Below are 17576 nucleotides of genomic sequence, written 5' to 3'. Positions count from 1 at the left end.
TTTATAAGCACATGGTATATTATTGGATAATTATTTATTATTCATAATATTAAAAAATATATGAAAAACATTAACTCACAATGGATGTGATAAACGAAGAAAAATATTTTCGTTTTCAATCAAATGATACTGAGAAATGTCTAGCATAAAAAATGTTGAAATATTTTTCATCTAGAATTGTCTCTTATTAATGATTAGAAATTCGAAAGCTATTGGAAATGTTATTGCTCTTCGTTGGTTCTTTATAATTATCGAATTTATAAAATGTTTTCTCATTATATTTAAAGAATTAATTAATAAAAAGTTATATACAACCTCAACTCATATGGGACTACCCCCTGAATTTAAGCATATTAATTAGGGGAGGAAAAGAAACTAACAAGGATTTTCTTAGTAGCGGCGAGCGAAAAGAAATCAGTTCAGCACTAAGTCACTTTGTCTATATGGCAAATGTGAGATGCAGTGTATGGAGCGTCAATATTCTAGTATGAGAAATTAACGATTTAAGTCCTTCTTAAATGAGGCCATTTACCCATAGAGGGTGCCAGGCCCGTATAACGTTAATGATTACTAGATGATGTTTCCAAAGAGTCGTGTTGCTTGATAGTGCAGCACTAAGTGGGTGGTAAACTCCATCTAAAACTAAATATAACCATGAGACCGATAGTAAACAAGTACCGTGAGGGAAAGTTGAAAAGAACTCTGAATAGAGAGTTAAACAGTACGTGAAACTGCTTAGAGGTTAAGCCCGATGAACCTGAATATCCATTATGGAAAATTCATCATTAAAATTGTAATATTTAAACAATATTATGATAATAGTGTGCATTTTTTCCATATAAGGACATTGTAATCTATTAACATACAAAATTTATCATAAAATATGGCTTATAGTTTAATCCAATTAAAATGCTTGCGTTTTAACACAGATTAAATGTCATTAATTTGATAAAGTGTTGATAGATTTATATGAATACAGTGCGTTAATTTTTCGGAATTATATAATGGCATAATTATCATTGATTTTTGTGTTTATTATAAGCACTTGTATGATTAACAATGCGAAAGATTCAGGATACCTTCGGGACCCGTCTTGAAACACGGACCAAGGAGTCTAACATATGTGCAAGTTATTGGGATATAAACCTAATAGCGTAATTAACTTGACTAATAATGGGATTAGTTTTTTAACTATTTATAGCTAATTAACACAATCCCGGGGCGTTCTATATAGTTATGTATAATGATATTTATATTATTTATGCCTCTAACTGGAACGTACCTTGAGCATATATGCTGTGACCCGAAAGATGGTGAACTATACTTGATCAGGTTGAAGTCAGGGGAAACCCTGATGGAAGACCGAAACAGTTCTGACGTGCAAATCGATTGTCAGAATTGAGTATAGGGGCGAAAGACCAATCGAACCATCTAGTAGCTGGTTCCTTCCGAAGTTTCCCTCAGGATAGCTGGTGCATTTTAATGTTATATAAAATAATCTTATCTGGTAAAGCGAATGATTAGAGGCCTTAGGGTCGAAACGATCTTAACCTATTCTCAAACTTTAAATGGGTAAGAACCTTAACTTTCTTGATATGAAGTTTAAGGTTATGATATAATGTGCCCAGTGGGCCACTTTTGGTAAGCAGAACTGGCGCTGTGGGATGAACCAAACGTAATGTTACGGTGCCCAAATTAACAACTCATGCAGATACCATGAAAGGCGTTGGTTGCTTAAAACAGCAGGACGGTGATCATGGAAGTCGAAATCCGCTAAGGAGTGTGTAACAACTCACCTGCCGAAGCAACTAGCCCTTAAAATGGATGGCGCTTAAGTTGTATACCTATACATTACCGCTAAAGTAGATGATTTATATTACTTGTAATATAAATTTTGAAACTTTAGTGAGTAGGAAGGTACAATGGTATGCGTAGAAGTGTTTGGCGTAAGCCTGCATGGAGCTGCCATTGGTACAGATCTTGGTGGTAGTAGCAAATAATCGAATGAGACCTTGGAGGACTGAAGTGGAGAAGGGTTTCGTGTGAACAGTGGTTGATCACGAGTTAGTCGGTCCTAAGTTCAAGGCGAAAGCCGAAAATTTTCAAGTAAAACAAAAAGCAAACTATTAAGAAACACAAATAATAATAAAAGGCAAAAATAATATACTTGAATAATTTTGAACGAAAGGGAATACGGTTCCAATTCCGTAACCTGTTGAGTATCCGTTTGTTATTAAATATGGGCCTCGTGCTCATCCTGGCAACAGGAACGACCATAAAGAAGCCGTCGAGAGATATCGGAAGAGTTTTCTTTTCTGTTTTATAGCCGTACTACCATGGAAGTCTTTCGCAGAGAGATATGGTAGATGGGCTAGAAGAGCATGACATATACTGTTGTGTCGATATTTTCTCCTCGGACCTTGAAAATTTATGGTGGGGACACGCAAACTTCTCAACAGGCCGTACCAATATCCGCAGCTGGTCTCCAAGGTGAAGAGTCTCTAGTCGATAGAATAATGTAGGTAAGGGAAGTCGGCAAATTAGATCCGTAACTTCGGGATAAGGATTGGCTCTGAAGATTGAGATAGTCGGGCTTGATTGGGAAACAATAACATGGTTTATGTGCTCGTTCTGGGTAAATAGAGTTTCTTTCATTTATGGAAGTTACTTGTTCCCCGGATAGTTTAGTTACGTAGCCAATTGTGGAACTTTCTTGCTAAAATTTTTAAGAATACTAATTGGGTCAAACCAATTAGTTCTTATTAATTATAACGATTATCAATTAACAATCAATTCAGAACTGGCACGGACTTGGGGAATCCGACTGTCTAATTAAAACAAAGCATTGTGATGGCCCTAGCGGGTGTTGACACAATGTGATTTCTGCCCAGTGCTCTGAATGTCAAAGTGAAGAAATTCAAGTAAGCGCGGGTCAACGGCGGGAGTAACTATGACTCTCTTAAGGTAGCCAAATGCCTCGTCATCTAATTAGTGACGCGCATGAATGGATTAACGAGATTCCTACTGTCCCTATCAGACGTGTTTTTCGTGCGCTCCGGTTGATTTTTCGATTTCGAGAGAAGTAGACGGAATAAATTCCTAAAAAGTGAATGTCCTGAAAGGGTTTCACCTGGAAAGTGCTTGGTGTGTTTTTCGCGATTGTGCATTGCGTATTTTCGCGGAAAATCGAGCTTTTCGTCTGGTAATTTTCCACTTGCGCCACGTGCGTTTTGGGAAAAGAGAGCGCGTCGCTCTCTGAGAGAGAACAGAGCTGTGCACAGCCAGCTGTCGAACAGCTGTTTAGCGGGTGTGTGTCCCGACTAATTTCGGAGTTGCCACCTCGTCTGCTGGATCGAGTATCGGATCTTGGTAAGTGTACAAGCTTATTGAGTCCGAGAAAAGGGCGATAGATGGCGTCGGTGCCCCCTCCAGAGGGCGCCAATATGGAGATGTCGGACAGCGACAAGAGTGCAAGCAGTCGGGCAAGCAGTGCTGCTAGAGGTAGAAGTCGCCCTAAAGGCAAGCGGACCAAGGCGCCGCCGGGGTCCGTTTCGCAGGCCAAGGTGGCTGCCATTCACGGTAGTATGGGCTTACCGGAGCCGGATTTTGATGAGGCGCTTTCCTCGCTTGAGGGACCGTCTACGTCCATGGAAGCCGCCATCGCCGCCACTCTCGCCAGAGTTGCAAACAGTGCTGCGGCTGTGGAAGATGTTGTTGCCCCCCCTCGTGCTGCTCAAGCCACCGGATTCGTTGTTCCTGCTGTGCCCACTGCCGCTAAGTCGATGGTCAAACATCGTATTGACGATTCGTCAACGGTCGCGAGTGAGCTCTCCCAAATAAGGGATGAGTTTGTGACCAATGTGGTGTCGCTGAAGTTGAACACTTCGCAGGCTAGCGCGATGATGCGTAGCCTGAATAGGTACGAGGAGATGGTGCTTTCGCTGGCAATGCGTAACGCCGTCCTCGAGGAGATGAGTAAGCGGCAATCGCTTGCTCCTCCTACGCCCGTTGTCGCGCCAGCTGTGGTCTCATTGCCGCCCACCGGATATGCAGCTGCGTATCCGAGCCTTCCGGTGCCGCATGCTGCTCCGGTTCCTGCGCCGAGGAAGCCTCGTGAGACTTGGTCTGCTGTTGTAGTCAGCAAGGACCCAAGCGTCACGGGCAACCAGGTTGCAGAGAAGGTGCGCAAGGAGATTGCCCCTACGCTTGGTGTTCGCCTGCACGAGGTGAGAGGGCTTGCGCGTGGCGGTGCCATAATCCGCACCCCCTCGTCAGGAGAAATAAAAAAGGTTGTCGCAAGCAAGAGGTTCGGCGAAGTTGGCCTGGAGGTGCAACAGAACCCTGCGCAGCGACCCAAAGTGGTGGTGAGCAACGTGGACACGGCCACGACGCCGGCTGACTTTATGAAGGAGCTGTATAAGAACAACTTCGCAGAAGTGATGGACTTGGCTGCGTTTGAAAAGGCGGTGCACCTGGAGAAGCCGTGGACTGCAGCTGATGGCGCCACAGTAAATGTGACGCTTGAGGTGAATGCCATTGCTTTGGAGATCCTGGACGGAGGCAAGGCGTATATCGGCTGGTTTGCCTATAACTGCCGAGCGCTGGTGCGTACTTACGCGTGCCACAGATGCGTTGGCTTTGACCACAAAGTCGCGCAGTGCCGATACAAGGAGAATGTGTGCCGCCAGTGCGGACAGGCCGGCCACAGTGCGCGAGGCTGCACCAATCCGACGGACTGCCGGAATTGCCGCTTCAAGGGCTACCCGTCGGGGCATCATATGCTCTCGCCGGGTTGTCCTGTGTATGCGGCGGTGCTGGCGAGGGTGAATGCTAGACATTAATGTTTAGCTTCATCCAAGCAAACTGTGGTCGTGGCGAAGTTGCGATGTCCGACGCTCTAGTCAGAATGCGACAGTCAAATTGCCTGTTCGCACTGCTACAGGAGCCGTACCTCGGAGCCGAGTTTTTGGGAAGGCTGCCCGCAGGGCAAAGGGTCTTTTCGAATCCGAGTGGAGATGCAGCCATTGCTGTGGACCATCACGATGCCATCTGCATGCCAGTGGAGCCCCTCACCACGGAGTTTGGCGTATGCGTGAGGCTGCAAGGGAGTTTTGGCTCAATCTTCCTTTGCTCCGCATACTGCCGGTTCGGTTTTCCGCTAGAGCCGTACCTCAGGTATATGGATGCGTTTCTGCTGCAGGCCAGCAGAACTCCCGCAATCCTTGGACTGGATGCGAATGCAGCATCCCCCATGTGGTTTAGCAAACTCTCTCACTTTGCTGAGAGACACGCTAACTACTCTCGGGGTGAGCTGTTGTGTGAGTGGATACTGGAGAAGGGAGCCATCGCCCTTAACCAGCCTAGCGAGGTATACACGTTCAATAACATGAGAGGATTCCACAGCGATATTGACGTGACAATTGCCAACAATGCAGCGAATATGTGGGCCACATATGAATGGAGAGTGGACGAGTGGGGGCCAAGTGACCACAACATTATTTATGTTGAGGCCACCTTGACCACCACTAACGCGATCGAGGGTGTACCTCCTGTGCCGTCCTGGAACTTCTCCAATGCACGTTGGCGATTGTTCGAACAGGAGATAGTGAGGAGAGCAGCCGAAATTCCGGAAGAACTTTTTGAATCGCCGTTGGACGACCAGGTTTCGACCTTGCGGCAGATTGTCCACGATGTGTGCGATCTTGCCCTGGGCCGAAGGACACCTGGACAACCGAGGAGAAGAGTGGGCTGGTGGACCGCTGACCTTAGCGCAGGGCGCCGCAGAGTCAGGAGACTCCGACGCCGTGTACAGGATGCTCGCCGTCGTGGAGACGTGGACGAGATTGAGCGGCTTGTGATCGAGTTGAGGCTTGCCTCAGCCGATTACAAAAAGCTCATCCTGAACACTAAGGAGGACCACTGGAGACGCTTTGTTGGAGAGAATTCGCACGATCCCTGGGGGCGTGTCTACAAGATTTGCCGAGGTCGAAAACGGACGGAGATTGGGTGCCTGCGTGTAAATGGCGAGCTGGTCACTGATTGGGGTGACTGTGCGCGAGTGCTCCTTCGTAACTTTTTCCCAGTTGCGGAGTCTGATGCACCGATTGCCTTACCGCAGGATGTCCCACCGACCCTTGAAGTGGCCGAGATTGCTGCTTGTGTCGCCAAGCTGAAGAGCAGACGCTCTCCCGGCATGGATGGCATCAACGGCACAATCTGCAAGGCAGTCTGGCGCGCCATTCCTGAGCACCTAACGGCGTTGTTTTCCCGCTGTATTCGGTTGGGGTACTTTCCCAGTGAGTGGAAGTGTCCACGTGTAGTGGCACTGCTCAAGGGACCCAACAAGGATAAATGTGAGCCATCTTCCTATCGGGGGATCTGCTTGCTTCCAGTTTTTGGAAAGGTGCTCGAGGCCATCATGGTTAATCGTGTGAAAGAAGTTCTTCCGGAAGGATGCAGATGGCAGTTTGGTTTTCGCCAAGGACGATGTGTGGAGGATGCTTGGAGACACGTTATGAGCAGCGTCCGTGCCTCCCCGGCAGTATACGTGCTCGGGATCTTCGTGGACTTCAAAGGAGCATTTGACAACGTCGAATGGAGCGCTGCACTGCGCCAGCCTAGATACCCTGGGATGCCGAGAAATGAGCTTGTGGCAGAGCTTTTTCTCCGGCCGGGGCGCAACGATCAAAAGCAGTTATGGGACAGTCAATGTCCCTGTAACTAGAGGTTGCCCGCAGGGGTCAATCAGTGGCCCATTCATATGGGACATTCTGATGGATGTACTGCTACAGCGCCTTGAGCCGTACTGCACTTTGAGTGCGTACGCGGATGATCTGTTGCTACTCGTCGAAGGAAACAGTCGAAGAAATCTAGAGGAAAAAGGAGCGCAACTGATGTCCATCGTAGAAACGTGGGGAGTGGAAATTGGCGTTGCCGTTTCCACCAGCAAGACGGTCATAATGCTGTTAAAAGGTTCCCTTAACCGGAGTCCGTCGGTAAGATTTGCAGGAGCAAATCTACCATACGTTAGCAGCTGCCGGTACCTTGGCATCACAGTCAGCGAGCGCATGAGTTTTCTCAAGCACATCGTACTGCTGAAGGAGCGAATGACTGGAGTCGTTGGAGCATTGGCGCGTGTGCTTCGAGCTGACTGGGGATTCAGTCCTCGAGCCAGGCGGACCATATATGCCGGACTCATGGCGCCATGCGCGCTATTTGGTGCCTCGGTGTGGTACGCCACGGCAAGGCAAGTAGTCGCAAAAATGCGTCTAAATGCCTGCCAAAGGCTGATCCTACTTGGATGCCTTCCGGTATGCCGAACAGTGTCAACCCTGGCACTGCAGGTGCTTGCTGGAGCTCCCCCGTTTGATTTGGCTGCTATGAAAATAGCAGTCAAATACAAACTCAAACGTGGATACCCGCTGGAGGAGTACGACTGGACCTACGGCGAAGACCTCACAGGTCTAAGCTGGGAGCAACGAATGGTGCGGATAGACGATTGCCTACTGCTGGACTGGCAGGACAGATGGGACGATGTTGATGCACCAGGACGGGTGACCAACAAATTCGTACCAGATGTCAGGCTCATCTATCGGAATCCAAATTTTGGGTTCCCGATGCGTACGGGATTCTTGCTCACAGGGCACGGATCGTTCAATGCATTTCTGCACAGGAGAGCCCTCAGCGATACTGCCGCATGCTCATGTGGCGATCCAAATGAGGACTGGGAGCACATTTTATGTGCTTGTCCGTTATATGCAGACTTGCGCGACCTCGATGGACTTGGTGTGCGGCGCGTTGGCGAAAACTGGATATTCGAAGGAATTCTGGAGGACGAGGAGAGGATGCAGCGATTGACGGAGTTCGCTGAAGAGGTGTTCGACCGCAGGAGGGGCATTTAGCCCAACTTCCTTGCTGTGTGGTTAGCGGCGAAGAATTCTGCCACAGCTCGCCATTGCTTGTCGTAGGAGGCGACTAATATGGCACTGGGGCACCCTATCCGGGCTTGTCGGAGCCAAAGGGGAGGGCCTACCGAGCCCTTAATTTCGGTACCACGGGTTGGGCAGTTTCCAAGGCTGCCCATTGAGGTCGGCCCCCTTGTGGGAGTATCGTGGTGGCTGTGGTTGACACCCATATCGCGGGTAGAACTCTCGGGTTCGACGTGGAGTTGCGTTATACAACTCGGGTGCTGTGACCCATAGAGCAGTAGAGATTTTAGATGATCTCGCCCCTCAGCAAGGGGGAGTGTTTGCCCGACAAGTAAACACTCGAATTGACACCGGGGTGGTTGCTATGTACATAGCTATAGCTTCTAGTCCGGGGCGTTGGTCTGGCGCTTAATCTAGACACATGCACTATATACTCACTTGTGGGTGTGTTATGTACTCACTTGTGGGTGCATGATATATCAACTTGTGGGTATATTAGAGTGCCGTGGTTGTAATCCCTTCAGTGTGGAACACGCCACGTAAAATAAGTGTCGGAGAGATCTGATTTACACCTGTCCCTATCTACTATCTAGCGAAACCACAGCCAAGGGAACGGGCTTGGAATAATTAGCGGGGAAAGAAGACCCTTTTGAGCTTGACTCTAATCTGGCAGTGTAAGGAGACATAAGAGGTGTAGAATAAGTGGGAGATATTAGACCTCGGTTTGGTATCGCCAATGAAATACCACTACTCTTATTGTTTCCTTACTTACTTGATTAAATGGAACGTGTATCATTTCCTAGCCATTATACGGATATATTTATTATATCTTATGGTATTGGGTTTTGATGCAAGCTTCTTGATCAAAGTATCACGAGTTTGTTATATAATCGCAAACAAATTCTTTAATAAAAGGAGTGCATTTATGTATTTTTGATTTGAAAATTTGGTATAACTCCAATTACTCAGGTATGATCCAATTCAAGGACATTGCCAGGTAGGGAGTTTGACTGGGGCGGTACATCTCTCAAATAATAACGGAGGTGTCCCAAGGCCAGCTCAGTGCGGACAGAAACCACACATAGAGCAAAAGGGCAAATGCTGACTTGATCTCGGTGTTCAGTACACACAGGGACAGCAAAAGCTCGGCCTATCGATCCTTTTGGTTTAAAGAGTTTTTAACAAGAGGTGTCAGAAAAGTTACCATAGGGATAACTGGCTTGTGGCGGCCAAGCGTTCATAGCGACGTCGCTTTTTGATCCTTTGATGTCGGCTCTTCCTATCATTGTGAAGCAAAATTCACCAAGCGTTGGATTGTTCACCCATGCAAGGGAACGTGAGCTGGGTTTAGACCGTCGTGAGACAGGTTAGTTTTACCCTACTAATGACAAAACGTTGTTGCGACAGCATTCCTGCGTAGTACGAGAGGAACCGCAGGTACGGACCAATGGCACAATACTTGTTCGAGCGAACAGTGGTATGACGCTACGTCCGTTGGATTATGCCTGAACGCCTCTAAGGTCGTATCCGTGCTGGACTGCAATGATAAATAAGGGGCAATTTGCATTGTATGGCTTTCTAAACCATTTAAAGTTTATAATTTATTTTATGAACGACAATGGATGTGATGCCAATGTAATTTGTAACATAGTAAATTGGGAGGATCTTCGATCACCTGATGCCGCGCTAGTTACATATAAAAACATTATTTAATACAATGACAAAGCCTAGAATCAATTGTAAACGACTTTTGTAACAGGCAAGGTGTTGTAAGTGGTTGAGCAGCTGCCATACTGCGATCCACTGAAGCTTATCCTTTGCTTGATGATTCGATAATAAATATATATATATATAATATATAACATAATCAATTTAAATTATCATCATATATGTTTGATAGTTTTTGTTGTTATATATTATTTATATATTTTATTAGGAGGAGGAGGTTAAATATGATATGGATTAGATATAACCTAATTAAACAGGTAGCCAAATGCATCGTCATCTTAATAGTGACGCGAATGTGTGATATTATATATCTTAAGAGTATAAGTCACATACAGTAGCCTAATGTTCTATCGTCATCTATTTAGTGACGCAGATATAAATTGTCAAAATATAATAAGTCTTGCTTGATAGCAAAACTTATGTCTCTTATTAAAGGCAAATGAAATGATATCTATGCATATTAAAGAAGAAAGAATTATAAAGCCATATATAAATAAACATATTTTAATATGAAAAATATGAATCTAAAAACTACACAAGTCTTTTTTGGTAGCCAAATGAATCGTCATCTACTTAGTGACGCATATAATAAAATGTCAAATTAAAAGAGTCTTACTACAAGTCTTTTTTGGTAGCCAAATGAATCGTCATTTACTTAGTGACGCATATAATAAAATGTCAAATTAAAAGAGTCTTACTACAAGTCCCTTTATTAAAGGCGGCAAATTAAACGGTATATATATTTATTTTAAATATATATATACAATTTGAAAAAAAACTAAAACGAAAAATTGCATACATATTAAAAAGACTTTTAATATGAAAAATACGAGCCTAAAAACTACAAGTCACTTATGGTAGCCAAATGCATCGTCATCTTAATAGTGACGCGAATGTGAAAACAAATGCCGAGTGCTGAAGTTCCAGGTAAGAGCTTAGATATTATATATCTTAGGACTATAAGTCACATACAGTAGCCAAATGAATCGTCATCTATTTAGTGACGCAGATATAAATTGTCAAAATATAATAAGTCTTGCTTGATAGCAAAACTAATGTCTCTTATTAAAGGCAAATGAAATGATATCTATGCATATTAAATAAGAAGAAAGAATTATTAATACAAGTCATTTTTGGTAGCCAAATGAATCGTCATCTTACTTAGTGACGCATATAAACAAATCTCAAATTAAAAGAGTCTAAATATTTATATTATAAATATATACAAATATACAAAAAAAAATGTTCCATATGAAAAATTTGAGTCTAAAAACTACAAGTCCCTTATGGTTGCCAAATGGAATCGTCATCTACTTAGTGACGCTGATAAAAAATTGTCAAAGTAACAAGATTTACTAAAAGTTTCGAATTAATAAATGAAATGAATATGAAATGAAATGAAATGAAATGGAATGGAATGGAATGAAATGAAATGAAATGAAATGAAATTTAATATATTTAATATTAAAAAAATATATCTATATTCATTTGGGTAAATTGAGAATATCCATACAATGGATTGCTTATAGTAAAGCAACAAAATATATGGGTATTTCTCAGAACATATAATATTAATATGATTTTGTGAATTCCTATAATAAATAACATTCATATATATGAAAATGTTATCATATATCAATATTATTGATATATTATATATGGAATGTATGGAAAATATAAAATATTCCTTCAATTTCCTCAAGCATATGGAGGAAATTCATATGAAGGCAGACTTTTAGTACTGTAAACACGCAGTTTAAAGACGGGGTGTCCAAAAACATATATAGGGTAGTGCCTGTTGGCTGGCAACCAAATATATGGGTATTTCTCAGAACATATAAAATTAATATTATATTGTGAATACCTATAATAAATAACATTCATATATATGAAAATGTTGTGATTATCAATATTATTGATATATTATATATGAAATGTATGGAAAATATAAAATATTCCTTCAATTTCCTCAAATATATGGAGGAAATTCAAATGAAGGAGACTTTAGTACTGTAAACATGCAGTTTAAAGACGGCGTGTCCAAAAACATATATAGGGTAGTGCCTGTTGGCTGGCAACCAAATATATGGGTATTTCTCAGAACATATAAAATTAATATTATATTGTGAATACCTATAATAAATAACATTCATATATATGAAAATGTTGTGATATATCAATATTATTGATATATTATAAATGAAATGTATGGAAAATATAAAATATTCCTTCAATTTCCTCAAGTATATGGAGGAAATTCATATGAAGGCAGACTTTTAGTACTGTAAACATGCAGTTTAAAGACGGCGTGTCCAAAAACATATATAGGGTAGTGCCTGTTGGCTGGCAACCAAATATATGGGTATTTCTCAGAACATATAAAATTAATATTATATTGTGAATACCTATAATAAATAACATTCATATATATGAAAATGTTGTAATATATCAATATTATTGATATATTATATATGAAATGTATGGAAAATATAAAATATTCCTTCAATTTCCTCAAGTATATGGAGGAAATTCATATGAAGGGAGACTTTTAGTACTGTAAACATGCAGTTTAAAGACGGCGTGTCCAAAAACATATATAGGGTAGTGCCTGTTGGCTGGCAACCAAATATATGGGTATTTCTCAGAACATATAAAATTAATATTATATTGTGAATACCTATAATAAATAACATTCATATATATGAAAATGTTGTAATATATCAATATTATTGATATATTATATATGAAATGTATGGAAAATATAAAATATTCCTTCAATTTCCTCAAGTATATGGAGGAAATTCATATGAAGGGAGACTTTTAGTACTGTAAACATGCAGTTTAAAGACGGCGTGTCCAAAAACATATATAGGGTAGTGCCTGTTGGCTGGCAACCAAATATATGGGTATTTCTCAGAACATATATAATTAATATTATATTGTGAATACCTATAATAAATAACATTCATATATATGAAAATGTTGTAATAAATCAATATTATTGATATAATATATATGAAATGTATGGAAAATGTGAAACATATCGATATTGATCAATATTAGTTGAGATATCCCATATGTTGGGTGGCAAATAGAATTGAAAATACCCGATTTCAAGACAACGTGTCGAAAAACACATATAGGATGGTCAGTGGTTGTCCATCTATAGTTGAACAAAATTTATGATATCCATATAATTTTGTCAATTTAATAGCAAAATTAAATATTTTCCGTATGTTTTGTATCTTGATTCTTGCGAATACGAGACTTGGCTTGATACGGTTAATATTAAGTGTCATCACTTTTTAGATAATAATGTTGAAAACGAAAGCCAAGGTTGTATATATTATTATATGGCAACAATTGTTTTCCGACCTTTATCGTTAATCTAATTCAGGCTAATGTTATTATTAGTGCTGTTGTTATATATATTATATATATATTATAAATGTTTCATATGCGCTCGGTTTTATGTGATATATTACCAGAGAGTTATATGGAAATGATAGATTTTAAATTTATCATAAAAATACAAATGATTTAACTCAATATTTATATTGGTTAATCAAAAATAATTGGTACATGTGTGAAATATATATGTATGGCGAAATAAAATGATATTTTAAAATGAAATATGTAAATATGAATTATATTATAGAATTATATATGAAAAAATTCTAGTTACTGTGGGCAAACGTGGCGTGTAACAAATATAAAGAATTTTAAAACGATTATGAAGCTAAACAAAGATAGCCATATTCGTATCAAGATTATTTTCCTCCCTCCTAAATGCAATTTAAAGAAAAATACTCTATAATAAATTTTGTATTACTAATTTCTATTTTAAAAAATATGAAAGTAATATGAATTAAAAACATTATTCTGGTTGATCCTGCCAGTAGTTATATGCTTGTCTCAAAGATTAAGCCATGCATGTCTAAGTACACACGAATTAAAAGTGAAACCGCAAAAGGCTCATTATATCAGTTATGGTTCCTTAGATCGTTAACAGTTACTTGGATAACTGTGGTAATTCTAGAGCTAATACATGCAATTAAAACATGAACCTTATGGGACATGTGCTTTTATTAGGCTAAAACCAAGCGATCGCAAGATCGTTATACTGGTTGAACTCTAGATAACATGCAGATCGTATGGTCTTGTACCGACGACAGATCTTTCAAATGTCTGCCCTATCAACTTTTGATGGTAGTATCTAGGACTACCATGGTTGCAACGGGTAACGGGGAATCAGGGTTCGATTCCGGAGAGGGAGCCTGAGAAACGGCTACCACATCTAAGGAAGGCAGCAGGCGCGTAAATTACCCACTCCCAGCTCGGGGAGGTAGTGACGAAAAATAACAATACAGGACTCATATCCGAGGCCCTGTAATTGGAATGAGTACACTTTAAATCCTTTAACAAGGACCAATTGGAGGGCAAGTCTGGTGCCAGCAGCCGCGGTAATTCCAGCTCCAATAGCGTATATTAAAGTTGTTGCGGTTAAAACGTTCGTAGTTGAACTTGTGCTTCATACGGGTAGTACAACTTACAATTGTGGTTAGTACTATACCTTTATGTATGTAAGCGTATTACCGGTGGAGTTCTTATATATGTTTAAATACTTGTATTTTTTCATATGTTCCTCCTATTTAAAAACCTGCATTAGTGCTCTTAAACGAGTGTTATTGTGGGCCGGTACAATTACTTTGAACAAATTAGAGTGCTTAAAGCAGGCTTCAAATGCCTGAATATTCTGTGCATGGGATAATGAAATAAGACCTCTGTTCTGCTTTCATTGGTTTTCAGATCAAGAGGTAATGATTAATAGAAGCAGTTTGGGGGCATTAGTATTACGACGCGAGAGGTGAAATTCTTGGACCGTCGTAAGACTAACTTAAGCGAAAGCATTTGCCAAAGATGTTTTCATTAATCAAGAACGAAAGTTAGAGGTTCGAAGGCGATCAGATACCGCCCTAGTTCTAACCATAAACGATGCCAGCTAGCAATTGGGTGTAGCTACTTTTATGGCTCTCTCAGTCGCTTCCCGGGAAACCAAAGCTTTTGGGCTCCGGGGGAAGTATGGTTGCAAAGCTGAAACTTAAAGGAATTGACGGAAGGGCACCACCAGGAGTGGAGCCTGCGGCTTAATTTGACTCAACACGGGAAAACTTACCAGGTCCGAACATAAGTGTGTAAGACAGATTGATAGCTCTTTCTCGAATCTATGGGTGGTGGTGCATGGCCGTTCTTAGTTCGTGGAGTGATTTGTCTGGTTAATTCCGATAACGAACGAGACTCAAATATATTAAATAGATATCTTCAGGATTATGGTGTTGAAGCTTATATAGCCTTCATTCATGGTGGCAGTAAAATGTTTATTGTGTTTGAATGTGTTTATATAAGTGGAGCCGTACCTGTTGGTTTGTCCCATTATAAGGACACTAGCTTCTTAAATGGACAAATTGCGTCTAGCAATAATGAGATTGAGCAATAACAGGTCTGTGATGCCCTTAGATGTCCTGGGCTGCACGCGCGCTACAATGAAAGTATCAACGTGTATTTCCTAGACCGAGAGGTCCGGGTAAACCGCTGAACCACTTTCATGCTTGGGATTGTGAACTGAAACTGTTCACATGAACTTGGAATTCCCAGTAAGTGTGAGTCATTAACTCGCATTGATTACGTCCCTGCCCTTTGTACACACCGCCCGTCGCTACTACCGATTGAATTATTTAGTGAGGTCTCCGGACGTGATCACTGTGACGCCTTGCGTGTTACGGTTGTTTCGCAAAAGTTGACCGAACTTGATTATTTAGAGGAAGTAAAAGTCGTAACAAGGTTTCCGTAGGTGAACCTGCGGAAGGATCATTATTGTATAATATCTTTACCGTTAACACAAAATTTTGTATTATTTAATAATACAAAAAAAAAATAAATTTGCCAAAAAATATATTATATTATATAATCTATATATATATATATATATAAATATGTCAAAAAATATATCAAAATATCTTATCTAATTTAAAGCGTTTTAATGAAAGAAAAAGTATAGTCCTATGGACTTAAATAGCTCGAGCAAATGGTGTCCAATGCCGAGTAATTATTATGAGATATCAATTACGAGTCGTGGGCGGAGGCTCTGATGTCCATAAAATAAAAATCGACCTGGCCAATCGATTAGAGATACAGATAGATAGAAGATATATATACGATATGTTAAATATATAATATATAATAGAATATAATATAATTACTTTGTGTGTATATGGACCATAATATACACGCGTTGCGCATATGTATTGTTCATCTAAGTTATGGGCATACATTGGTTAATGCAACAACCTAAAATATATAATGTTGTACCCGGTTAATAATCAGGTTAATGTTTTATATAAAATGCAATATATATCAAACTTAAATAGAAATAAAATGAAAAATGAAAATTGGTATTATATTGTTTATATGAAACTAAGACATTTCGCAACATTTATTTTAGGTATAAAAATACATTTATTGAAGGAATTGATATATGCCAGTAAAATGGTGTATTTTTAATTTCTTTCAATAAAAACACAATTGACGAAATTAAAAAAACAAATATTATAAAACTCTAAGCGGTGGATCACTCGGCTCATGGGTCGATGAAGAACGCAGCAAACTGTGCGTCATCGTGTGAACTGCAGGACACATGAACATCGACATTTTGAACGCATATCGCAGTCCATGCTGTTATGTACTTTAATTAATTTTATAGTGCTGCTTGGACTACATATGGTTGAGGGTTGTAAGACTATGCTAATTAAGTTGTTTATAAAATTTTTAAATAAAATTTATAAGCACATGGTATATTATTGGATAATTATTTATTATTCATAATATTAAAAAATATATGAAAAACATTAACTCACAATGGATGTGATAAACGAAGAAAAATATTTTCGTTTTCAATCAAATGATACTGAGAAATGTCTAGCATAAAAAATGTTGAAATATTTTTCATCTAGAATTGTCTCTTATTAATGATTAGAAATTCGAAAGCTATTGGAAATGTTATTGCTCTTCGTTGGTTCTTTATAATTATCGAATTTATAAAATGTTTTCTCATTATATTTAAAGAATTAATTAATAAAAAGTTATATACAACCTCAACTCATATGGGACTACCCCCTGAATTTAAGCATATTAATTAGGGGAGGGAAAAGAAACTAACAAGGATTTTCTTAGTAGCGGCGAGCGAAAAGAAATCAGTTCAGCACTAAGTCACTTTGTCTATATGGCAAATGTGAGATGCAGTGTATGGAGCGTCAATATTCTAGTATGAGAAATTAACGATTTAAGTCCTTCTTAAATGAGGCCATTTACCCATAGAGGGTGCCAGGCCCGTATAACGTTAATGATTACTAGATGATGTTTCCAAAGAGTCGTGTTGCTTGATAGTGCAGCACTAAGTGGGTGGTAAACTCCATCTAAAACTAAATATAACCATGAGACCGATAGTAAACAAGTACCGTGAGGGAAAGTTGAAAAGAACTCTGAATAGAGAGTTAAACAGTACGTGAAACTGCTTAGAGGTTAAGCCCGATGAACCTGAATATCCATTATGGAAAATTCATCATTAAAATTGTAATATTTAAACAATATTATGATAATAGTGTGCATTTTTTCCATATAAGGACATTGTAATCTATTAACATACAAAATTTATCATAAAATATGGCTTATAGTTTAATCCAATTAAAATGCTTGCGTTTTAACACAGATTAAATGTCATTAATTTGATAAAGTGTTGATAGATTTATATGAATACAGTGCGTTAATTTTTCGGAATTATATAATGGCATAATTATCATTGATTTTTGTGTTTATTATAAGCACTTGTATGATTAACAATGCGAAAGATTCAGGATACCTTCG

General features: G+C 39.9%; 2 non-coding genes and 1 pseudogene across 2 annotated transcripts; all 3 read left to right on the top strand.

Moving 5' to 3' along the window:
* Nucleotides 1–311: 311 nt before the first annotated feature.
* Nucleotides 312–9761, top strand: LOC121467469 (annotated as a pseudogene).
* Nucleotides 9762–13535: 3774 nt separating this feature from the next.
* LOC121467456 lies at nt 13536–15530 on the top strand. The gene has a single exon (XR_005977514.1). It is a non-coding gene; the product is annotated as a small subunit ribosomal RNA (ribosomal RNA).
* A 738-nt stretch (nt 15531–16268) lies between these two features.
* LOC121467452 lies at nt 16269–16447 on the top strand. The gene has a single exon (XR_005977510.1). It is a non-coding gene; the product is annotated as a 5.8S ribosomal RNA (ribosomal RNA).
* The last annotated feature ends 1129 nt before the right edge of the window (nt 16448–17576 follow it).

This window comes from Drosophila elegans, unplaced genomic scaffold (genome assembly GCF_018152505.1).
Source record: "Drosophila elegans isolate 14027-0461.03 unplaced genomic scaffold, ASM1815250v1 contig_408, whole genome shotgun sequence".
In the NCBI taxonomy this organism is placed as follows: domain Eukaryota; kingdom Metazoa; phylum Arthropoda; class Insecta; order Diptera; family Drosophilidae; genus Drosophila; species Drosophila elegans.
This window is presented reverse-complemented; position numbering and strand designations above follow the sequence as displayed.